General features: G+C 37.6%; 1 protein-coding gene across 3 annotated transcripts in view; it reads right to left on the reverse strand.

Moving 5' to 3' along the window:
• Egfr (epidermal growth factor receptor) overlaps positions 1-25908 on the reverse strand; it is a 153116-nt gene that overhangs the window by 45135 nt on the left and 82073 nt on the right. The window contains exon 1 of one of the 3 annotated variants that reach the window (XM_071773220.1): positions 18527-19482. The exons of the other annotated variants lie outside the window; for them this stretch is intronic. The gene's annotated coding sequence lies outside the window, so the exon portion shown is untranslated. Of the gene's footprint in view, positions 1-18526; positions 19483-25908 lie in introns of those variants that run through there. 3 annotated transcript variants of the gene reach the window in all.

Genomic DNA, 25908 nt, shown 5'->3' on the forward strand with positions numbered 1-25908 from the left:
TCTATTCAATATATATCAACGACAAGATATCTCATATAATTATAAACATCCATTTCAATATTTAATTCTTAAATTTAATAAAGTTTAATTGACTTTCTTCTACTTAAGATTATAGAAGGATGCACTTGCACCCCGTCATATACAACTATGCTTGTTTAGTCTATAGGTAACAGTCGTGCATTGACGGCGCTAATTGAATGCGCATTGATACGACGCTCCGCAATAAATCGAATACTTTATTGAGATTAGCTTCGGAATGTGTGCATACGCCTCCCTCACTTCTGGACAACGACAGTAGCTTTTAGAGCGGAAAGTCCTGGGAGAGGAAGAAACGCGATAACGCGGCAAGAAGGCAAGAACAACGTGAGTGCCCCTCACTCTTTTTCTTCCCGCCTGTTTTCTTCTTTAGTGAGATGTCGCCGATACATTAACGTAATTCGCTTAGCCGCGGGGTAATGGGGTAATTGCTTTGTGAATTCCGCCATGTCTCGTCCTGTTTATCGCTTACACATCGTTCTGCCTGTTCACCGCAAACTTAAAGCCCAGGTATTACTGCCAATGAACGCTTTCGCGGAATGGTTTACACTCGACAGAGGGGCGATAAGTTTATCATTTCCTCCCCCTTTATCCCGATGCCGCAATGTACCTTTTTGAGAGCAGAAGCTAATGAGATGCATCAATTCCTAATGTCTTATGCAGGAGTATTACAATATTCTTTTTATTTACGTACGATCCATCTTATGTGCTTCAGATTCTGTCATTAAATTTTAATGCATTCAAGTTGAGATATCAAAATTAAAAGAGCTATAATTAAAAGTTGCTATATACGTAGCATATATTTTATAAGTCCATCCATTACAAAATTATTAAAATCATCATTCTATTGTAAAATTATAATTATTAAATCTTTAAATGGAAAAAAAATAGATTTATATATATTATTAAATCTTCAAATAAAAAATATAACATAGTAATTATTATATAAATTATTTAATTTTATGCTCATGTACAACCATTGCTTATTCTTAAAAGTATATTTTTGAAAATTGGACAAACGTTAATTTATCTTACATTCTTCTTCTTTCTTTCTCTCTTTCTTTACCTCTCCTTTTCGAATAGATGACGCAGCGTGAAGAACGCGATGATCGCAATCGCGCTGTTCGCTCGAGCTAATTGATGATTTTGCCTGCTTGGCGGGCTCTACCAAAAGGGTCCCTACAAGGACAGCGATTGCAGGTATAAAGACCGTCAATCCGATTAACCGCGATCCGGAGGAACAGTGGATTCTCTCAGCGCGGAAGAGAGCAACTTGCAATACCTAGCGGTGCGACTTCCGCCGAGACGAATGCGGGGCCGGTACGAAGAGACTTCTTATCGCGTATCGCTCAGTTACCTACTCCTGACCGTCTCTTGATTTATGCGCCTTTGCATATCGCCGTTCTCCGCGGGAGCTCGTGAGTGCGAGGTAACGAATCGACTATTGTCGCGTCAGGAACGCGATGCGTGAAACTGCAACGTTTCGCGACGAGACACTTGCAATCACGTTTACGGACAGAAGAATTAAAAGAGAGCCCGTGATTTATTCCGATCGGGATTAGATATTTGCACTGAAGTCTAAAGTGGACACGTGTCGAATGGTTTTGTTCTCCTTGAAAATTTCGACAAAAATCACAAAAGTTGTGAAAATTGTTTACTAGCTTGAAACAAATTTTGCGTTCTTTGAAATCGCAAAATGTAATTGATATAATTGTGATTCATTTTTTATACATTACACGCTATTTGTGCGTAAGTAGAAATATATTGCTATTAGAAATATTTATCGCTAAATATGACGCTAAGAAAAGAAAGAGATGAATCTTCGATGTTACGGACTTCGTCTTAACTTCGTAATGTTAAGCAGAACTTTTAACCTTATTAAAGCTCTCGCGCGACTTTATTACTTTTCTTAATCAAATCACGTTTGTTCTCACGAGCGGTAACGCTTATCTAGGATTACATCGGGCCACGCGGCTCCCGGGGTTAACAGGTGCAATAATTATGATTGGTTCTCTCGCCTCATGGTGATCGCGGCCACCGATCAATCGGCACCTTTTCTTATCCCTCTTTGTCCGTAGTGATCGCCCGCGCGCGTTTTTCCGCGTCGGATATAATCGGGCCTTCATTAAAGTTCCAATCGGCGAAGCGCGGATCGTTTCGTTCGCCAAGACGTATCTGTAATGAGAATCGAAATCTTCGTTTCTGGGTTTTTTTCTCTCTCTCTCTTCCCGCCGCGTGACTTACGATCAATAGCGTGGCCGCGTGGATTTATGAGTTATATCGTCTGCCGGCACTTTTCATTTCTCCACTTCCTTCCCTTCTGAAGTATATTTATTACGAAAGCTCGTGCCACTTTACGCACCCCTATATTTCATATATTACTGCTATAAAGATTTATACAGTATACCATATGAACGCATGCGGTTCGAATATCAAGCAGATAAAAAAAAAGAATAATTGACTAAAGAAGAAAATGAGAAAAAGATAAACTTGCCGCAATTATGTAAAGATAAAATATTTTTCTAATATTTTGAGAGTATTTATACAACATTTAATTAAATCCCGAAAAATGTGAAATACGTTCAAGTATAATAGCTTTGTGTATTACAATAACTTCAGTTTTTCTTTCTTTTAATATCTATTTTCTTGCTTATAGAACGGATATACATATATGTGTACAAAACATACCGTAAGAGTCTACTTATTCTTAAAGAAAGTTGAATGATGTTATCTCTTGTCCTGTAATTATCTTTTATGCAATAAAGCAAAAACACAATTGATTAAGGACATAAGAGAAATAATGGCACTGATTATTTACGTCAGAAATACGAATATAACGCGGGCATTGGCACATTGGTTGCTTCATTACTGGCGATTAAGGCGTTCAAGGTGGATCGCTTCGAGATTCGCGTGAGAACATAGCGCCAGTAACGATCCCTCGATTCACACATCACTACCTCGATTTAATATTCCTAATCGTTATTCAATATACACGCGTACTGTTAGGCTGACTGATTGTGAGTCATCGCGAGCGAAAGGCGACGATGTCAGCTACTATTCTAAATTCTGAAATAATGCTACCCAAGTAACCACGAACCATAATTGTCAAGTGACACCAAAGACGCTCAGTTCCGGTCGCATAAATGTCGATTAGCAACTCGTAAATAGCTAAGTCCTCTTCCTAAGCCCGTATTTATTTTTGATTACACTTACAATTAGTTAATTGACTATGATTAAGTCCCCCCCAATACACACACATCACAGATTATGGTTTTATATCTCTCTATATTTTAACAAAGATTAAAAACTATATTAAATTAGTTTTTACCTATGTTTTACATCACAATTTTTATAATTTATAATATAATAATTAAATTTTATGTAATTCTTATTTTCTTCTAAATTTATTAAATTTAAGTATCAATCTTCAATTATCTATCTATGTTATAAGTTATAACCAGGAGAAAGAATTAAATGGTTAAATAATTAAAACGTCACATTTTCAATTAGTTAGGTATACTATAACTAAAATTATAAACTACAAAGATATCATTTACTGAAGCTAATTGAATCAAACATTCGGTACGACTGTTTGATCCACCGAGGTTCACGGTTCACGCTGACCCACAGAAGAATAGAAAAATCGGAATAATTTCGCAAATCTTTCTCAATTGAATCATCGCAAATACCTGATCGATAGTTAAACAGGTGCGCGTGCGTACGCATAAGTCAACGAAATGTAATTTATTCGGGATAGGGATTACTCCCCGCGAAGATACAGTTCGTCTGACGCGTGGAACACCCAGGAGCGGCCGCTGAAGGAAGCGAGAAGGCGAGAGGCGGAGAGCGAGTGACCAGAACTGGAGGAGTGCGCGCGAGACAGTGCCTCGAGAGCTCGTTATGCGGTCGATGGGAATGCGACGTTGCAGCTCGCGGTGGGACCACCCTGTTCGAAACCGACACGGTGGAAGGGATCAAGGGACAATGTCTCACTTGAATTTACTATCGGCTCCGTATTCCTCGTAGCCGTTTGGCTTTCTTGCGACGACAGTTCTTTCGCCGTGGGTCCACCGCGTACCGGTACCACCGGATCAACGTGGAGAACGCGCCTCTCCCCGTGGACGGCCTCTTAGAAGATTCGAAGAGGCATTTGACGACGAAGAACACCTGCATTTTCCTCTTGATAAAAAGACACGCTGACATTCGTTAGAGTTAAATAAAAAGGAATATCGTACGGAAATTAGCATATTTTTTTCTGCTTTACTTGACTTGAGAATTAAGTTTGACACTTAATTGACATTAAAATTATACAATAATTTTAAAGTCATTAAAGTCTGCATATCCGGTTTTGTAACACTCGATATGCATGAAATTAATTCGTCGAAAATAGTCAACAGTTGTGCACATGGGCGTTATGCAAGTGGAACCATCCTCTGGTTCACAGTTTACACCAACGCATTTTCGTGACAGCCGTATGCAGCCGGGGTACTCGACCACTGGGTCGACATCCGTTCCGCGAGGCCGTTCCTAATGATTAATGCTGATAATAATAATGAGAACGACGACAGCAGTGGTAATTATGCGGCGCACTTTTCTCCGTTCTTTCGCTCCATCTAAGTCGAGTCAGCTGACTACGCAGCCGATGATGTCACCGTTGCAGCGTATTCTCCGTCCTCACGGAGAAGCGACACCCACCTGAAAGGCCGAACACCTACCGCCTGCGGTACGACGTCACGATAACAGAACTCCTCCTTCGCGAATTATTTTTTCACTTTCCTTTTACGCATCCAAGCTCCTTGTATCCTTCTTGTCGAATTGTTTCTTTTTATTCATTTTTCATAATAGCTCTTCATGTTCCTTCTTTGCTAATTACATCAATCAAAATATGTGATTTATTTTAATTCAACTTTTGATCTCATAATTCTCAAAACGTAGTAAACTTCTTTCCTCGATCCCCCCTTCAAATTTTCCATCTTAAATTTTACGAGCATTTTAATGATATTTAGAATTAATCGCTTCGTATTATTATAATTATCTGTTCTACTTTCATGATTGTTTTAATTATTATTTATATTACTTTCTCTCTCTATGTTGTATTATTTTGCCTATTTAATTTTTTCTACGTAAAGTACCGTCGAAGAAATTTATGTTCTCGGACATAAAGTAAACTTAATTCTATTCTTTGTTCATTTGTATCTTTCTTCCTCTCCCACTTCGGATCTCACCCACGCGCTAAACGGTCGTGAGTCCCTCGCGCCCAGAGAGAGAGCTTATTAGAACACACGAATAGAATCTTTCGAGTAGCGTGCCTCCATAAACGGCAGGATTCGCCCACGTCTCGACAGCGTCTCGAAAGGTATACCTGTCGCTTTTGAACGCGCCTTTTTCCAATCATTAACGAGCTCCCTGTCCGCAACACATCGCTCGCATGGCAAAGTTTCTTTGTTCATGCGACCCAAACGGGTGTGCTCCTCCCAGTGAATCAATTAAACGCAATTGTTCCTGTGGTATAGCTATACATGTGCTATTCACGATGAAATTAATGTGAAAAACTAGCGATAGAAACTATAGTTTGTCTCATAAATCATAAATAGAGCATATGTAGTTCAAAATGCACTGATTTTTCTTTGTTAGAAATCTAAAGCCAAAAAACCAACATGTTCAAATTTATTATTGCTAGCGATAATTATGCTTTTACTATAAGCTGTTTGACGATTTATGAAGAAATCTATAAAATCCATTCGTGATCCATATTCCTTTATTTTTGAAATATAATATGAGATTTAAATTACACCATATTTACTACATTACTAAACGGTTCAAAATTAACCCACTTCAAGCTACAGACTTTTCGTGGTATAAAATCATAGAAATCTGCAAAACGTAAAATTAAAAATAATGACAAAAGTGTCTAAACTCAACTGTTTACGACCGATGCTCGAGATCGACGCTCGATAGCAGAAAAATTCCACAAGTGTCCCCGAGACAATATTCTTTTCGTCAATTGGTGGCATAGCATGCGGGCGTAGGAGCTCCTTTTTCTGGCGTGCGGTCCGTCATCGAGTATTTGTCGCGATCCGTCGAAATATCGGGGTGTCCAGCGTATAATAAGACACGGCAGAACGTTGCTTCGGACACCTCGGACACATGTCAGCACCGCCGCCCAACGCAGCCACTCGTCCCACAACAGAGTGTATACGTCCGCCACTCGTCAATTAGACGCGACATCCTTTCCGACACGAAAAACCTGGCCGGGCTAGTACCTCGAATCACGGACGAGGGGTTTCGGAAGAATGACATTAACATACCGAGCGACGTGGGGCGGCGGAAAAGAGGGAGGAGGAGGAGGAGAAAGAGAGAGAGAGAGAGAGAGAAAGGTGTAGACGAACACGTTGATGGTATACGCGCGAGCCGGCAAGAAACCGGCAGCTACTAAATGTTGCCCAGCTTTCGAGAAACCAGTGGATTCCGCGCGTTTCCCCGGAATCGATCGAACTTCGCGCCTGTTGGAACGATCGGGTTCGGGTAATTAAGACGACTTGATTCCGCGATGCCATCTTCATCAAGCACTAATCATTTGGGGTGCATGTTGCAGAAATCGAAAGCGGTTTTCTGTCGTAAATCAATGTGAACTTACTCGGCAAAGTGATAAATTAACTATGCAAATTTTATATCGTAGTAACAGAAATTTACGTGCAATAAATCTTCGAAGTTATGTTCGGAATTTCTAATTGTACAAACTCCTCGAGTTACAAAGCGCTTTATTCGTGTAAACTCTTTAAAATAAAATGTCACTTATAATATATGAATTTTCGTATTTAGAGTAAAATAAGAAAGGTTCCGTGTCGCAACAAATCTATCGACCACGCAATTTAATGATCGGTAGACTTCCAACACCCAACTCATTGAATGTCCACTAATAGCAAGCGGCCGATCGATACGGCCGAGTGCAGGAGCACCCGTTACTTCCGGTGTGAGCGAGCCGACGACCTTCGCTCCCACCGACGATCGTCTCCAAGTTGGGAAGACGAAACCCGGACAATGGGTCCAGCGCGGTCTGAGAGACAGGCTGGCCGAGGGTGAAAAGCCTCCGGGCATCGCTCAATTATGTAAGGCGCCGCGAGGGCTTCCCCGTACAATGAACGCTCGCGCGCGCAGGATGCCGACACAGTGGACGGGGGGGATCTATTCGCGTTAAGGCGTCGTGGGATACGTCGCGAGACACCGTATACACAGGGTGGGCGTCAAGGACTCTCGGTGCGCGAGGTAGGATAGACGACGGTCCGGTGCGGCTGCCATATCTGGACACCGTGTAGACGGCGGCGACACACTCGAAGCGAGCTGGAGCAAGTAACTGCTCGACTTCGTATGTGTGACTCGCATGAGAGAGTGTCTCGCATCGTGAACGCATACTGACACGTGCTCGCCCAGTTGTCGTCCTGTCTAAACGCAAGTCCGCTACCGTGCGGACTAAAGACGTGGACAAACTAAGTAAATACGATTTAGCGACCGTCTGTTAAACATTTTGGACTCTTCTCGTTGAACAGTAAAAGATCTCTGATAAACAAATAATTTATTCAAATAATTGATCGGTCGGAAGTCTCCCGATAAGAAGACAATTAATAAAGATAATTCAGAAGTGTAGAAAAATAATTAGAACCATCACGTTTAAATATCTTTAAGAGAAGATATAATGAATCACTCGTTTATTCTCTTAATTGTCGATTATTGATATAAATCAAATTTATGATCTAGTGATAAACTACCTTTCCTCTATCATGTACCAAATTTTGAATTTTATATTCCTTTTCCATTAAAGGTAATTTCTTTATAAAATTATTCTCAAAACACAGTTAATTATATATACGTGCTAATGTCCACGTGCCGCTATAAGGATATTTGCCGGCCATTGAATAGCACGTGTGCCCTGATTGGCCATCTATAGCCTAGTCTGTAACACGTCTTAAAGGAGTTCACTCTCGGTCTGGTAGCGCGTGCTGATGTAAGCGACCGTTTTGCGGCGTTACACCGATCAATCGTCCGGCTTTTCAGAGTCCAGATGCGAACTGGTTTTGCAGGAACGCATTTGCGTTAATGGGACACCCGTGTGCCAAATCTGTAACGCGAAATGGCACGGATAAGAACGAGGGAATGTCATTAGCCGGCGACGAAAAATAATGGAGCCAGAGACGAATCTGTTCCGTTCAACTTGCGTTTCTTTTTTGACACGGATTTATAAACGCGGTCTCTTTCAGCGTTTAGCTTTACGTTCACTCGCGCGTATATACAATCCTTCGCGATGAAGCGATCGCCGTAATTACTAAAACCGGATAATTATTATCCACGAGCCAGTTAAATAATGACGCAAACTATAATGTTAAGTAATATCCCCGCTAATATATTCCCTGCCAACGATGATTGCAATAAGTGACACGAACGGACGCGTCGCCGTTAATGTCGTCTGAGATCATTGATCGATAACTAGTCATTATAGCACGAATTGCATTTATCGAAAGTGACAACGTCGAGCATCAATTAATATGTTATTTTGCTTTTTTCTCCGCGCGGATAAAAAGTTCCTTTCCTTCACCCTTGCCTTATTCGTACATACGAACGAAACGGAATCTGGCATGTAGGCCTGAAGCTTGCGATGCGGTCGTAAAAACCATCCGATATATAATCGACGTAATTGTGGACCGATGCCTGGGTAATTCTAGGTGGGTATCTACCTACCCGCTGGCCAGTTCGCCTTTCATTTCGCGCGGCCCACGTAATATGCGTACGATATGTACATGCAGCGCACAGTCGCAGAAAAAGAGCGGAGGATCCGTGCTTCGACAGGTGCACGAGAAAGAAATCAATCCCTCAGCGGAAAGATGATTGGCCATGGGCGAGCGTCACGAAATCGCGTGTTTATGTATCCTTAAGACGCAGTGGTATCGTGAACACGTTACAAGGTTGTTGCTGGGTACCAAACTTGTGGGGAACTGAAACGCTCATTCAGAATGCAGATTTCCTTGATCGGAGGGAAATGTCTGTTGAATTTCTGCACGTCATTCCTTTTACCATGAATTTCGATACATTTTCTCCCTATTTCGTGTAATTGTGTACAAGCAATTTAAAATATTTTTTAATGATACATTATTTTTTGCTGATTAGTTGTTTTTGTGTAATAAGAATATCTAGTTAAAATTATAAAATATCAATCTAGGGATTTATCTTGTTTTCCAATATAAATATTACATTTAATATCTCTTGATAGTTTTTTAATCGTCAAAAATATTCAAATATCTATCGGAAACTTAACAACGAGGCGAGACTGCAGCGATATACGAAATTTTTCTTTCTATCCTTGCTACACGCTATATGTCCCTTAACATTCGCGTGTCAACTGAACTACACTCGGCAAGGCCAATCGTCCCTCGTACACCATCAATTATTAAACGAGTAAGAAGAAAGTATTGCGAACACCGGAGAAACAGCAAACGAAGCGCCGATGACGCGTTTCTTTGTCCCGTCGTTCTCCCATTCGTGGAAAAAGGTGCACCCGCAGAAAAGTACGCGGTCATGAAATTCCACCGCAGTCGGTTGCCCTCGGGTATACGCGTATCCCAACTACGTGTATGCCACAATCTGCTCAAGGTGGAATACGCGGAGGTACGTGTGTACGTCTCAGCGGTGCGGCCGCGGCGGTTGAATTCTAGCTGTGGCGAGCCCTCGTAATCTTTAGCCCCCGAGGTCAGCACGAGCTCGTCCATACGACCGGAGATCTCTCGCAGATAGAGAGAAGCTCCGGCTGAGAGAAACCCGTGTTGGTACGTACCGGGGTACACGATGCTAACTCGTATTGGTAGATAGGTACCTACCGACTCGGGTCTTCTTCGGGGACCCCCAGCGTATTATACGACCGAAGTCGTGCCCTGGCTAAGACAAAGGGTTCTGCGGATGCCACGTTGAGATAGCACCGCGGCACCGGTAACGACGGCGGCTATGAGAGGCAAGAGAGTAGCTTCAGCTTTCGAAGGCGAATGAAGTTAGTGATATATGCTTTACCGATTGTTTGATCGGAGAAAATAATTATTGGTTTACGTTCGGTAAGATAGATCGATTAGATAGAATTTAAGTTAAATGTTGTGTGATAAAAATAATTAAAGAGCACAGTAGAGAGATTTAATCTTTTTAAATGTGCCATTAAATATATTATTACATTTAATATTATCACTAAAATTTAATGCATAAAAAAATATTACGAAAAATGAGTGATGTTAATATGTGCACTGATTGTGAATATAAAAAAGCGACTAATTTAATAAATCTCTAAAAAATGTGACTTTTATAATAAACAGAGTTTGCTTAGAAAAATACAGCGCAGAGAGAAAAAGAGAATGCGTCGCTGGAAGAAAATACGATAAGAGACTCGTCTCTCACAGTTATCACGTTGTACATATTTGCGTGGACTTCTGGATATTCAGCAAATTTATATTGTATGTGCTCATCAAACATTGCCATCGAATAAACATTGTCTTGAAAATTGCATATTTTTATTTGAGATAACATCTATCCATTTATATTTATGTCTAGAGAGGTTTATTGTGCTCGTCATGAATTTCTTATATCCTCGTCAATCATAACACGTGTTACCCATGGTTCATAAGATGCTTCAGGCGAGCAGAAGAGAAATGGTGGAGAATACTGCTACGAGCGAGAGCTCCTCCCTCTCGTTTTCTCTTTCTCTCTCTCTTTTCTCTGTATCTTAAGAAATCTATTGTAAATAATTTATGTCTACTAGCTCTCTATTTGTGTAAAATCCTCTTAGTAATTACCTCATGCACGAATGGACGAAGAGTAATTAAATACGCTCAAAACTATATATATCTTGTGAATAACTTTTACAATGATAGATAACGATGCTGCTTAACGGTAGTACGAGGCTTTATCGAATGTAAATGATACACGGTAATAAAATCACTTCTAATTATCTTTCACGTTAAATGTATAAAATTAAAGCTACTAATATACAAAAGTATAGCATATCCGTTAACTTAATATTTTGAAAAATACCTACATACAATTTCTGTATAATCTTACTAGAAAAGAATTTGTATCATAAAATATATTAATTTGAAATGGTTGTATATGCATTTGATAAACGGTTAAATTAATTTTAAGATTAAAATAATTTTAAGATCTTGTTTCTTCTTTTAAATATCTACATAATTTATCTATAAAATAAAGAAACAAAATTTTAATTGCAATTAGATAATTTTCTGTGTTATTTATATGTTTAAAGTGTTTCAAATTTTGTTTTAAAATACGCGTTATAGTCTTACCTTATTGTAATCAATATAAAATGTTTTATGTAATGCAAAAATCATTTTTTAAAATCTCTCACCTATTCTTAAATTATGAAAGAACGCATCAGTAATATGCAATCAGTAATTAAACATTAATTTTTTTAAATCTCGCATTCTCCTAATCCTCTATCAACGCATCACTACATGCTATTAGCTGATGCATATCTGCAACGAGAAAGGGTAGCGTTCGAGGAGCAACGTTAATAATTTACGGAATTTGCAATCGCGATCTTGAGATAAAGCGAAGGAGAAATACTATATATACGGCGATCGAGCGTAAATCTTGAAAGGCAGAAGATCGAGAGGCCGCGGAGCAATCGCGAGATGCTCGTGATGCAATCACGGATCTCCTCTCTCGCGCGCGAGAATTCTCGACTTCGCGCTCCCGAGGATCTCGCTTATAGAATCCTTTCAGGATCTCAGTATCCTGCGCCGGGTTGAACGCGCTATAGCGACCGGCCTCACGCGGCAACACTTTAGCATCAGTTTAACCTCATTCCTAATGGTGACGTCAGTTCTCGCCTTTCCCTCGGCTCTCTGGACCTTCCAGCATCTTCCGAGATGCACCAGGCGATCTATCGACTATCGCAGACGGACGATTATACATACGTGATCGTTATATCGTATTCAATCGTGAACCGCGACGTTGAAAATAATGGATAATCGCTATAACGACGGTGATAACGATCACCACGCAAATCTCCGACTTGTCACCCGTTGTTTGTCCTAACGTTAGAGTAGTAGACAAAATGTACTAACTACTCAGCCGCAAATTGCGTTTGATTTCTGTAATCATCTTTAGCGACGCGAAAAATGCACACACGCGTTGGTTACATGTTATGTATTGCGCGGGCCAAAGATTCGAAGAATTGCAAGGCAGAGAGTCGTATGTTTATCGATTGCAATTTGTATTATGTAATAGCACATTTAATCATAGCAAATTCATATTGGTATAGTCATATGATGTCACGATAAATAGTTGTTAAAATATTTAGTAAAATTGTAAATTAATATTATATTAATCTATGATATAATATATTCTTGAAAGAATTTTTTAGTTTTACAATCTGATTGATATATCTGTTGCTGTCGGTTCATTAATCTCACAATTAGTTAACTTTTTCTTTCTAAATGATAATTCAGTTATAACATATAAATAAATTATATTTAGAATTTATCTAAGCATTTCAACTATTATGTTTATCGAATAAAAAAATTAGTTAACATAAAATAAGATAGCTTCTATTGTTCAGCAATATCACGATCAAGACAAAGGGTTATTGTAAAATCTCTCATTTCGACTATTGCCGCTCGCTGTCTCTGTCTTCGATATTATCTACAGTTGAACGATCAAAGAATCATCGAAATAAATTACAATCATTACAGCGAATGTGCAAGTGAACCGCACACAATGCACACGTTCTTCGAGGATACTGACTAAATCCGCGGCTCAAAATGGTATTTCCATTTCGTGTCCTTGGCGCGGAGAGAAATGAGGTATCGTTCCACACAGCAGCGCATACTGGAGGCGCATCGAGATTGTAATTACCATCAAACGCCATCGCGTCTCAAGACTTTTACCAGGTACAGGCGAAGCAGTTATGAATCATGATGCTCTTGTGTTCTTTCCCCTCTTTGTTGGTGGCTGCGGTATAACGCGCGGCTGAATAGTTCAACGTCTTATACGATCTCTACGCTGCAAGTCGGGACGAGCCATCTATTATAGGCAGATGATTATCGATATTGGCTAACGCCGCCTTTCACAAACGGGCGTTCTTTGCACGGCAATCGCGCTATTCGCGCTCTTTCTGTTGCCTTCCGCAAAATGAGCGCGAAGCGAGCGCTTTGTCCGGCGAGATGTATGTGTGCGCGACATTTATAAATGATTTTATATCGAAAAAACACCGCGACAAACTGCGTTATTAGCAACACCTGCAAACATAAATCTGTGGTTTTCGGCAAATAGCTACAAAATTACGTAAGCATTTTTAGTTGAATATATTATTGTTGTAGTATGTTGCAAATTCTATGTAAAATCGCGTTAATTTAAATTAAAGAATCTTGTTTTATAGTAAGCTAAAACAAAGACATTCGTGATGCATATTAATTCATTTATGTAACCTAAACCGTAATTTACGCTTTCTATATAATTTCATAATACACCATCTAAGAAGAATGTTTATTAAGTAAGTTATGAAATCTATGTTTTTGGAGAGGCAATGTTTTATCATTGATTTCATAGAATTATGTATATACGGAAGTAATATTGCATAAAAATATACATTAATTATATATATAAGGAAATCATTTCTTGATTAAGAAATAATCGCCAAAATCGCGGCATAATAAAATAAAATCTCTATAATGAGTTCTATTCTGAACTTTAATCCACAGCATGTGCTTGAAATGTGTATTCGCGTGACGGTCGGTGTGTATATTCTTTTCCTAGTCTATACTGTAGTTTCCTAGTGATCTTTTTCTCGAGCTACATCGAAGCAGGTGGGATAGACGAAATAGAAAAACACCGTCTGGCGTCAATACCCTCTAACTAAGATGGGCTATAAAGATCCATGCGGACCTTCATGGAACTTTTCTGGAGAAAGAATTCACGGTTGACCGTCTGCAAGGACATTCAGGGATGCTCCAAAAGTCACGCTCTCGACTTTGTATAATGCGTATCTAAGAATAACACAAAGAAACTTCGGAGACCTATTTTCTGTATCCGAAAAGTCATATTTTTGAATTCGTATTTACTGTACCTATCGAAATTCTTATGAATATTAACAGAAATACATCAGTTCATATTAAGATAATAACTATGCTTATCTCTATCGAATCAATTCGAGTCCCCAGATTAATCGACACATAAAATGAGATTTATATCGCATCGCCCGGAGGCACTTCGATACTCATTACAGAGTGTGTCACGTGTCATTGCGAGATAAGTCGCGGTGTTTAAACTGGATTGGCCGGCGTTCGCGTGCACGATAATATTTTATGCCTATGGTTGACATTTGTTCGAACCGGTCGGAGTGACAAATTGCACGAGATCGGTAGATCGAAGTCGGTCGAGAGTCATGCATTGCGCAAATCGCCGGTGCGAATTGTTTTCGTTCGAGAAATTCGTGAGTGGCATTTATTGTTGCCGACAGTTATCATCTTACAATGCGACGATAATTAGAAACGATAGAAGAACGTCAAGAAAGAACCGTACGAAAATCTTACATAAGTTATTTGCACTTGTGTCCAATCGATGAATTTGTGTCGAACACGGCGCGAGCGACGCGATAAATACATTACCGTAGAGAGCGCCAGGTTTCTTCTCTCATCAAAATAATTATAGCAATTGTATAAATATACTACCTTGCTTTTTCAATAAATTATTAAAAATATTTCTTTGCATATATGTGTTTATATTGATAATATAATTATAAAAATATTTAAATACCATTATAAATTATGTACGTGAAATATATAAAATAATAACTTATTTGCATCACTCAATTTAAAGATCAATAATTCGAATATTTAAGTTATTATTATTATTTTTAGTTCCTCAATAAATCAATAATAGATCTGAAACACTCTGCAAATAGTAAAAAAAAAATATATATATATATGCGCAAAGTTATTTTCGAGAATTGACAACCCAAGTCAGTGACCTGAGCGGTATTGAAATTCAAATACTGACTACATTGTGAGTCCAGAATTGTGTTTAGTGCATAATCAATGACGCAGTCAGGTCTTTCGGCATTAATTTCAGTGACGCCAAAGTTATCGCTAATCTCAACTAACTTTTTCCTGAGGAGGGAAATCGTATCGCAGTGATCTCAAATGCGCAGTAGTTTTCGGGTACATTTTAATGAGATTAATAGTATTCTAATGACATTCACGGCACTCTTTTCGTACTTCCAAAATAGGCAGGCGCCTCTCATAAGAATTAATGCTTTTCTCTGTTTTAAAGTAGGCGCGTCTCTAGAAGAACTGGAATATATTTTTCGAGTGAGTCGTGCTCAGGAACGCGAGGCTGAACCAGCGCATACATATGTACGCATAACTATAAGGACAACATCCCAAAAGTGGCGTACGTCCACGCCGTGGCATGGCAAACTAGGAGACGTCATTGTTATAATAAACGTTCATACGTACACTGCTGCGAACGTCTTTGCATACTTTTGCTCGGCCAAAACAAGAAAGTTGATTAGAAATACCAGAGCGCCATTAATTGCATTATACTAAGAATCAAACATTATTAATAGATAAATTAGAAATGTTGATTTAAATTAGGCTAGAATATATATATATATATATATATATATATATATATATATTTTTTTTTTCAATAATAAAATTAAGTTGTTCCGACCTCGCGGCTTATTGTTGGATAAAGATCTAACTTCGAGATAGTTAAAAACAAATAATATGTATACATAATATGCAAAATAATTTGTAATATTTTTAAACATGAGGAGAATAAAATAAAAAAAAGTGTTATATAGATTCATTATAATTTTATACATGTTAAATACTATTAATAAATTAGTTAATGCACATTAATACCATTAAAATATTTTTATACATTATCTTATGCATCCTTTTCGCCTACACAATATTTCTTCTGCTCTACTTTCACATGTTCATGATTCGATTCAGGTATAATTCTCCAAAGGTTCGTCGAGAAATGATCGTGAAAATGCATTGCTCAAATCAACTCGACGAGCCGGCTTTTGACGTCGATCAGCTGGAAAGCGTGTTGGGAAAAAGAAAGAAAAGTTTCTCGCGATAGAGAAGCAGGCCAACGAAGAGACTTGAAAGACACCTAATGGTGCGCGCTAGCAGATGTCACATGCTCGCCAGTCGATGTTTTCCAAACAGACGTCCGCCGCCAACGCAGCTTCTTACCCCAGCGTTCAACTCTCCAGCGGATACTAACGATCCTGCGAACGTTAGGCATGGAGGTCCCGCGGGGCCCCGAGGAAGAAATTCCAGACTCGTATGTTCCTCGTGCTCGCAGGCCCCGCGTGAACTTTCATTTTCAAAAGTGACGGAGAGAGAGAGAAAGAGAGCCCAGTCGCGTATCTACAAATGGGTGCATATGATTGAGAACCTAACTAGAGTCGCTCTCAGAAGAAATTCTTCTAAATAATAATCTATCAAGAATCAGGCTCAAGTGAAGAGATCATCGGAGAAATGGTAACTATCTTTACAGAAATCAACGGTGTCAAAATATAAATGTAAAATGCGAAGTGGTTATTCTTATTATATAATAATAATTATAAATAAAAATTATATGGTTATATAATAAAAATAACAGTTTAATCTTTAGAGGACCAGCAAGTTTTTTCATGACTTTTTTCATTTTTATTCATTTATAACTTTTTATTTATTTATTTATTTATTATTTTTATTTATTTATAGGCTTCCCGTCCTCTACAGGTTAATAATTTAATATTTGTATTTTCACATATAGAAAATTTCCCATGTTACTACACACAAGTTATACATTAATCGTTTATTTATTAATATATTTTATATAAAATATGTATGTAGTGATTCAATGCTAATTTTTATAAAGATTCAAGCGTAAATTATTAGAGTTGACGCTCTTTTAGTATCTTATTACAGATTTAAATAATTCCCAGTTCTCGTTATTTAATATTTAAATATTAATAAATATTTAATCGGTCACAAGGAAAAACAGTGAAAAACTCTATATACGCTAAGAACTTTTGCTTTGGCAATATACCGATGATTTATGATTGTTAGCTTGTGTTGACAACAAAGCTATCTTATTAAATGTCATATCAACACGAGAAATATTAGTAAACCTAGTTAACCGTTAATCTGATTTTTATAACACACGATACGTGCAAAGATTTATTCAATTACATATGTGTGTTAAATAATATAGAATATACATAATAAATAAATAAAAATATAACTTGTGTGAAACTTATTTATGTTAGAAGTTATAGTGTATACTATATGTGTTATATGAAAATGGAGTTTACTGCAATTAACTCATCTTTGGACTGTGAAAGACACATCATAACATATATAAACGGAATATATAAACTTGATCTCTTTACGTACTTATCAGGTCTGTATAAATTACTTGGCATATAATAACAATATCTATTTGTTTAGCATTAAATAAACAAATATATTTTTGAAAAATAATATTTTATAATTATAAACATATAGATTTATGTTAATAAAATGATTGGTACATGACTTTCTAAGAAAATATAACCATTAAACTTACAATTAATGACCTCACTGACCTAATGTCACATACTTTGTAAGAATGTCACTTTATGCAGTTCAAGTAACGCTGCGTGATATATTTTAGTAAAGAAGATAAACTAAAAGAAAATAAAATCCGAAAATTTCCGTGAAAATGGGCACTTCAATCTCGAGAGGCTATTCTTATCAAATCTTTACGAACCTTCTCTCTAGCTGAGATTTTGAAAAGAAACTCTTATTCATTCGTGACACTTAAAAATGGTTAATTTGTAGAACCATTATTTGTCTCAAAAGAAAAGAATGTACCCACAGGGAAAGCATGTCGATATCTTGAGAAGAAATAGAAACAGTCCTGGCTTATCCACAAAGTTGTGAGAAAAATTTTCGAGACCAAACAAATGAATTTGTCGAGAAAAATCGAAGTAACATTTGAAAATAATATCTGATAAAGTATTATTGCGAGAAAAAGGCTATTATAGAGTAACTCCATGATATTTCACTAGCGTGCTTCTCGTACGTTATTAAATTTAGAAAGGAATGATGAATGCCCTCCAATTTTTTAAATGTAAAAATATAATTGCTATTTTATTTGTTTAAGAAGAAAACATTTGATAAAAAAATATTACGAAAATAATACGATTATGTTTAGCGTTGAGTATACCACAAAAATACAAATTTTCATGTTTAAATATCTTATCATTTGCAGTCGAAGTACGTCAGACATGCGTGAAAGATGGTATCATATACGAGTCGATGTTGCGATCATCGCCGCAGCAAAATCACATTACGAAAGTAAACACTCCACACTCGTTGCAATTTGGCGCGTAAAGATGGCAGACGATATCGACACCGCGCGATTCCGCAAATTCATAGAAGCGTACCTCACTCACCTTAGTTTAACATTCATGCGGCCCGTGAGATAAATCCAAGACGAAACGAACGTGGACTGTTCTTGGCAGAGACTCCGAAAGGAAATTCCAACGTTTACTTTCGCGACGAGTCTTCCGAGCTAGCGATGTGTACACACTTACGCGCACCAGGCATTCGAATTTATAATTTAACGCCACCGAGGAAACACACACTGTTCACCTTCCGCGCAGAGCGATTTCGCAAAATAGCTCCAAAAGATGCATCGATTCGTAAATCCTAATGACGGCGATTTCGATCGGTCACATGGCACGAAGCAACTGACATCGTTCGCCGAACGTAGTTGTCAAGCGTCTTGATATGATGCAAGTAGACTTCTCTTGACGGACACGCGCACATAAAATTGTGGCCGTACGAGAGATCGGTTTCGTGCGCTTGATAAGAGACGCTACACTCTAACGTTAGCACACGTTATCACGGTCGAACGTGTCGACTCCGCACTTTACGTCCGCCTTGACGTCGCTTCCACGAAGATGTCCAATGACGAGTTTGTTTGAGAGTTTGATTTATTCTTGTTTAAGGTGTCTCACTCAAAGCTCCAAGCGAATCCAAGGATGAGCACACGCGTTTAACTTGTTTCGATATATAAGATGCGATGTTTTCACCGATAAATGATGATTCGGTCTCACTTCAGTGGCGGATCTGTATCGAGAGCACTTAGTGGAAAGTCCGGAGATCCCTCGCGGATAAAAAGATACGGATCACTCACTACTTGGTACACGAAGAGAGTCAAGTCGGAGTCAACGCGAAATAGTGAAGAATGACAGAGGTGGCCGAAGGAGAACACGGGCGCGCGCGATCGTAAGCATGCGAAAGAGGAAGAGTCAGCTTTCACGAGAATTCCTGTCGATCCTTCGAGACCTCCTCTTTGGTCCGCGCGTCTCACCTTGCGGAGAGCGAGTCTCCAGGTCGGCCATGCAACGACGCACAGGTCCACGCTGAGCAGGACTCTCTCTTCGCCTCTCCTGCGCTTCGTCTTCTCCGTCTCTCTTTCTCTCTCCCTTTCCACCTTCTACTACTACCACCACCATCACCGTTACCACCACCGGCGTCATCATCATCGGCGCAGCGCGGCACGGCATGGCAGGGCCGAGCACCTTCTCCTTTGCCGCTGTCGGGCTTCTTTGGTCCTCTCGCCCCACCGCGCCGCCCCGCCCCCCCTCCTCCTAAAACGCCGCAAAGCAGAAGACAGCTCTTAACTTCCCTGCCTCGCACACCTTCGCCTCCATCCAGCTTCCCACCATCCTCCTTCTCGCACCTCCTCCATCTCTTCGTCTTACCTCATAGAACGTTTCCCCTACTTTGCTCTTCTAGCCAGGTACAACACGCATCAGGTATACACCACATGTACACACGCACACCAGTCGCCAAAACTCCTGACTTGCAGTAGTAGGTGTAGAATATACATTCGTACGTTCGTGCGATACCGCATATAAGATGCCCCGATCGGAGCACCACACACCTGAGGGGTTGCGTGTGATGCATCTGGACCAGAAAAAAGAAAAGCATGTGTTCTGCTCGCGGAGAGAATACAAGAGAGAACCTGAAGACGCCGCAGGGATGGAAAGGTCGGGGGTGTAGATGCTGTTCTGGCGAAGGAAGTGTTTAATTTGATGATGATGATGAGCGGTTTCGAATGTGTTCCGAGTAATATTAAATTAATCGAGTAGGCTTTTATAAAAAAATGAGGATAAGAGATGACAAGATGTTTTCGCGCCTCAATCATTTTACATTTTTTAGAAATATTATGGAATCTATAATCTCAGGTATCAGAAATTATTTGGTAAAATTATCCATGTAAAAATTATAAACTGCAAAATATTTTTCAAGGGATAATTTATTTGTATATATCGCTTTTAATTATTGTAATTAGCTTTAAATATAATGCCAGTATATATAATATAAAGGCATCACATATAATAAATGAAATTTACATATTTTTTATTATAAGATGAAACAATAACACACTAGAAGCTATTTTGACTAACCACTATTTCTAATAATATATAAAGCCAGAAATGAAGAACGTACCTCATTTTGAAAAAAAAAATAATGTATAGCTATTTTCGTTGCCTTTACGTAATATCGAAACGTTTGAGGTAATAATTAGGATAAAAATGATGATCCGTAAGTAGTATATATCATAGTTGCGGTGTGTATCTAATCGGATACCCCGAGAGGAGGACTGGTAAGAATCTGTAATCGAGTTACGTAAAAGCCATGTTAGACAGGCGTGAAAATACATCGTGTTCAGTTTCCAAGAAGAATCCATTCCCGCGGAGTTGCTTCGGGGAAGGAACTCTCGTCGTTGCATCTCAAAAATTGCAGCAACACGAAGAGTACAACGACCATTTGCCCTTTTCACGATATACACGCTTATTTTATCGTAAATACATTCTTGTCGAGAGATATTCCACGAAAGAGCAAACGTGCAACGTATTTATCGATATTTCTCCATTCCTTTTATAAATTACCTAAAGAAATGCTGACAATTATGTCCAACAAATTACATATTTGATAGACGATTCGCGTGATGCTTTAGGTTGCAAAATAATGTAATGTAAAGCAAGATTAATGACTTTTATAGATATTTGCATTATATCGCTTGATAGAAAGTAACAGTAAGAAATTAGTGCTATATTTGTAACTATATTTCGTTATGTAATATCTTCCTGATTATTATCTACTTAATATTTTATTAACATATTATGAACGACATATGTGTCCCATTATCACATGTTACTATAAAGAAATGTACAGTATACTGGAATAAACAAATAAAATGAAAATATACGCTTATAATCAAAGTAATTAAGTAATTTCAACTAATTTCTAATATAATATTACTACATTCTTTTATTATACTTTTTTAACATTATGTTTCTTATATTAGTATAGATAATGCGCGCTCTCGAGTCATAATCGTGTTAATTTAATTTTAAGTCAACCTGATCTATTCAACCTGGTCATGATAGGAATACATCTCCTTATAGATTTTAGTTTGGTTCGCAAGGGACACTGATGTTTAGCTAGCAGGTGCCTGACTATGCCCTTTCGATAGCTTGTAACATGGGGGCGGTCGCAACCATCTCTCGACTCACCCTCGACTCTCGGCGCCTCTGTCTACGAGACACAATTCTCGTCTATTGTCCCTCAAGTGGCTTGACTATCCGCGATATTATTTAGCACCGACAGACCACAGAAAAACTATTCTCGCAAACACACAGTCTAGACTATACGTGTAGCAACGCAGGAACAATGGTACCAAATTTGGATACCTGACAAGCGAATTTTTCCTTTAAAGGTGCATCGCCAGTTAAATCGTTAGGGGATCATAGTTATCCCTTTACCTCCTACTGTGAGGATCGAAATATCAGCAGGGATTCGAAAATTCTATAGACGATTTTATCGTAAAAACCGTATCTTTCTTTTGTTGTTTTGCTGTTGTCATTTTTCGTTGTCAATACTTTTTCATCGCAAAAAAACATTAATATAAATTAAAATTAAAATATAACTTAAAATTCTGTTTTTCATCAAACATATCAATAGGAAAATGATCAAATATTTATTATGCAATTTTCAATTTTGTTTTTCTGATGTAAACGTTTTATTTTTAAACCCAATTTGTCACATTATTTTACCGAGATTTTGGAAAGATACATATATGTTCATTATAACATTTAAAAAGTTTAATGCCCTATGCTTGATACTTGATGTTATTTTCCTATAAAAATTTATTACACAGTAAAATGAAGCAAGGACGATCACACACGTGCTAGCTTCATTCCCCAAGAGTCAACAGGTGGTTACGAGTATGCGTGGACCTAAATTTAGCTACTTATTTTCCTCTTTCACACATCCTCGGCCTAAGTCATTTTGTCTTGCTCCCCACTTCGTGATCATACATCCTTTCGTTTATACCTGAACATTTCTTGCTTCCACGCATACTTTTCTTACGGGACTCTTTCGTAGAATTACTTTACCTGCTGTTTAACAACGTCGCGGGATTTCTGTTGAAGTTTTACCTGATTGATTAAACATACGTGCTTCATATGCCACAAGGATCGTACGTGATGTAATGTGGAAGAAGCAGTGTCGAAAGGAATGAAATATTTTCATATAAATTATAATTTGTAAAAGAGAATATTATAAAAATATATATAAGTTTCGTTCACAGTAATTTCATTATAACGTTTTTGTAATACTTATGAAAAGTAAAGACAAAATTTTATTTGTTAAAGAGACACTTTCGACTTTGTAAACATTGTAAAAGTTTACCATTATTAATTTTAATAACAGAAGATGATGATGGCGCCAGCATTAACTCGATCGCCACTGTTCCCTTCAAGTGGTTTTACTATCCTTAGGCTCGTTTAGTATCGATTGTGTGACCATCCTCTCGCACAAAGTGATCTGGCTATTCTAATAACAATAGCTTAAAGTTCCAGAACTAAAGAAGCCGAAGGTTAGAACACATCATTAGCTTTTTTGACGTTACTGGGAGGATATATGATATATTGGAAGAATCTATTCCTGATGATGTGGGGTTCGCGCCGCGAAAAAGAGAAACATTTTTACTATCTGTCAGAAAAGATCTTGTGTTTCGATTTATGGATTAATCTTATTCGTAGCCTGTTTTATTTTGTAAAACTCAGCAAAGGAACGTTAGATTTTCCGCATTCCTAACTCAGCAGCGAGAAATTTTGCGTGCACGAGGCAGATAAAAACAACGATTGCTCCTCTCTATAGGATATTAAAGAATGGTAACGATTGAAAGAAATTGCAAATTAGCGAATCATCATTTCATATCAAATTTTCGAATAATAAATTGAGAAGTTATCCATAAAGCTTGAGAAACTGTAATCATTACAATTCTTTAACGATGAATACTGCACATCTAATTTCTTTCTTGAGTTTACGTACCAATCAATCAATTTTATACAAATTATTTAACTGTAAGATGCTCAATCAAATAAAAGTACTACTAACTTTTGAGTAAAAATATAAAAATTTTTTATTAAAATGGATGAATTTAAACTAAAATCTTTTCTCAATGTTCTGAAATAAATTTCTCTTTTATTAATAAAGTTAATAAGTTTATACAAAAAATTTAATATGCAATATAGTTTAATATAATAAATTTTTTAGTAAATTAATAAAAGATCATGTTCTTTAATTAAGTTTAAATAATTAAAAAAAATTATTTTATACCTGTTTGCTAAAATACTTTTCATAAAAATTTGTGAAAGAAAAAAGGTATAATAAAATATATCTGTTTAATAATATAATAATTTACTTTTTACTCTAAATATAATATTAACAAATAGCTTGCAAAATTTTACATTTTTAAGCGCGACGAGACGGATCGAAGAGCGCATCGATTGGGTGCTTTGTTTCAAGAGAACGGCAGATAGAGCTTCTTATATCCGCGTCCTTATGGACCCAGTCTGCGATATCTCTCATGCTGATCCATTGTTGAACCACGAGAGCGTGGCACGAGAACACGAAGAGTGGCAAAAGTGCCCTCAAGGCATCTGGCACCGCGGCTCTCTCGTCGTTGATGCAGGTAACTCCCCCCCCCCCATGGGACTTAGGCGCTGGGGTACATCATGGGCATAGAGCGACTAAAATACTGCCCAGAAGAGAATACCGGTTCAGAGAGCAATGGCGCCGCTACCTCAGGGCTCAAAAAAGTTTTCTCGCATCGAGTTTAGAACCTGGGTTCATATCATATCGCTCTTTCAGGCCTGACAAACAGTAAGGAATTTATGGAGCAACGTCTTATTGCATCAAGGTTAAACACTAATGCGATAATAAATAGAAATGCAGTGTCTGCAAAGGCATGAAATGCAGTTTTCTGCTCCGGTATAAAATGTTCCTCTCCTCCTTTTTGTAGAATCACCAAATATCAGAGAAACTTGAACTAAAAGTTTTTAGAGTACAATATGCATAATATTATTTCTTTCAAATATATTTTTAATATTTTTATATACGATTAACATATATTTTTAATGTATGTGTATAGAATGCATTGATGGCAAGTTCTAAATGTTGAATCTATTCATTTAAAATCACTAATATATGTAGGTATATAGATATCACTTTCTGCATGTTTTGATATCTCATTAACAAGTAATTAAATTATATTAAGTACAAGCTTAATTTTTTCGAAACAATAAATCAATTGTCGTTACATAAAGATATATGTATAAGAAAAAGTCTTATACATAGAATATTTCAGCACTTGTTTCAATGAATCAAACCAGAATTATCTCTCATCAATTAAAATTCTGGTTTTTTGCGTTTCAGAAAATTTTGCTAGTGCATGTACGCATGTTTGTATATTATTATGTTTTAATACTATTCTACTCGGTCACAAGACGATAAAGAGATTGAAGTATTTAGAAGATAAAAAAATATTTAAAGAATTTGTTGGGTCGAAATTCTTTGAGGGATCCGTCTCTGAGAATTGATTAATAATAATCCTGGGTAAACTTATTATTTAATATTAGAATTTGTGTGCCAAGACAGAAAAAAAGAAAAATATGCCAGGTCATTTCTCTACGTGAGATTCCTCGTAAGATAATCTCTCGTATACATCCATAAGCTACAGGCCTCCGATCTCTCAAATACATCGAGTCAGGTACTACAGGTTTGAGCAAAAGATGCGTGGTGAGGATAACGTGGTGCATTATTCTATTTTTTTCGTCTTTTTTCGAACCTATCTCCTTTTAAAGGCCATCGCACACAAAATTGCATAGGCTGTATATGCATAGCATAAGACCGCTAAACCAATGAGCATTCTATGTAAATTAATAGGGCGACTTTTTATGCTGGATGCTCATTGGTTTAGCGATCTTATGCTACGCTTATACATTTGCGTTGACCTTTACCGCTTCTATTGCTTTCTGTCACCCAACCTTCTTGTACTTCTTTTTCCTCAACTACAAACACCAATTGTCTAGTGTATTGTCGCTGGCAACGAATATTGATCGCTATGTGAGATTTGCATTACATGCAAATACGACTGAAAGTCGTGACAAAAATGCAAGATTTCTCGATATGCGGCATCTTGTTGACACGAAACAATCGTGTCAACAAGATGCCGCATCATCGAGAAAATTTCTATTTTCGTAAAAAGGGCTCTCTGGCTATCGAGATACGACTTATCGCAGAGAAATATGCATGTAATCAATATTTGTGTTAACTTACGAGTTTTAATTGTTCTCAAATTAAAATCTTTGAATCTTTGAAAATTGTAAAACCATCTTAGGATAATTATTATAAATTAAAATTTTAATACAATGTAAATTATTATCATTTAATTTTGCATTTGAATATAACT

Source organism: Temnothorax longispinosus, chromosome 3, assembly GCF_030848805.1.
Source record: "Temnothorax longispinosus isolate EJ_2023e chromosome 3, Tlon_JGU_v1, whole genome shotgun sequence".
NCBI classification, from domain to species: domain Eukaryota; kingdom Metazoa; phylum Arthropoda; class Insecta; order Hymenoptera; family Formicidae; genus Temnothorax; species Temnothorax longispinosus.